This window comes from Saccostrea cucullata, unplaced genomic scaffold, assembly GCF_032062105.1.
Source record: "Saccostrea cucullata isolate Sc308-1 unplaced genomic scaffold, CSIRO_AGI_Scuc_v1 ctg2720, whole genome shotgun sequence".
NCBI classification, from domain to species: Eukaryota; Metazoa; Mollusca; class Bivalvia; order Ostreida; family Ostreidae; genus Saccostrea; species Saccostrea cuccullata.
The window spans coordinates 137953-139102 of record NW_026918376.1 but is presented as its reverse complement, the minus strand read 5'-3'; the positions used below and the strand labels follow the sequence as shown (position 1 = coordinate 139102).

General features: G+C 35.5%; 1 pseudogene; it reads right to left on the bottom strand.

The window, feature by feature from the left end:
• Positions 1 to 231: 231 nt before the first annotated feature.
• Positions 232 to 787, bottom strand: LOC134264055 (uncharacterized; annotated as a pseudogene).
• Between the last annotated feature and the right edge of the window lie 363 nt (positions 788 to 1150).

Below are 1150 nucleotides of genomic sequence, written 5' to 3'. Positions count from 1 at the left end.
ACTTAACACAAAACACATACAACCAATCTGGTACATAAAATGTAACAAATTTTCCAAACAAGCAACAAATGTCATCTTATCTCTTAATTTCAATAATAAAACATTACAAGCAAATTTTTATATTTAGATGTTTGACAAAATAGCAAATTTTCAATCAAATACATTAAATCAAAACACAAAATATTAAATTTTTGACTGGTCTGTTCTAAGCTGATGGTCTTAGTGACTAAGTTAATTTTCAAGCAAAGACACCAATCTTTCCATAAGCACCAGCTTTGGATCATTTACTCTGATCTGCTCCTCCTGAAACTTTCTTCTGTCATCCCTCACCTCAGTCAACAAATCTATCAACTCGTCCTCCCTCTTACGCTTAGACACTTTCTCACACCCTACATTACCACTCACCTTCTCATGCCCCTCCTCTTTCTCCCCTTCTCACTTTACTCAAACCCTTACTCACACCCACATATACTGTTTTTAATGTTGTTTTTTTTAATCATCACCCATAACTTCCATAATTTCTTTGAGAAATTCCATGGACCTCCGTCTCTCCCCAGACTTCTTGTTAGCGTCCTCTACAGCCTTGTATTTGGCAGTAAACTTGGTGAATTTTGACTGGCACTGAATTTTGACTGGCACTGAAGCCAGTCACCAGTAAACTCATACTCTTTTCTCAGTTTAGCAGCAATTTCTTTCCATAATGCTTTATGGGTTTTTTTGACGCAAATTCTGCATCCAACCCAACCCATAGACTGATAAGGCCTTTGGTAAGACAGTTGGTCATCATTTTATAATCTACGGTCACGTGACCAGCTCAGGGACGGTCGTTTTTTTTTTTCTGGGCTCCGCTAATTTTGAACAGAAATTTATCTTCAAGTCGATTTGTGTATAAATTTATATATATATTTCTTTTATTTGGATTTCTTTGGCATTAATTTCTAGCTTTTTGATGCGAGTATAGAAACAAAAACAAGTAAGTTTACTCGCCCCATTGTATTACTGCAGTGAGAATCTACTCACTACATGTTTGTGTACAAGTGTGTAAAGATTTGTGTAGAGGCTTAGACTTTTGTATTTACAAAATGGAGAAACCAGTATATCTTTAAAACAGTGAACTTCTTGAGAGTTCAGACAATTCTGTGAGAATTAT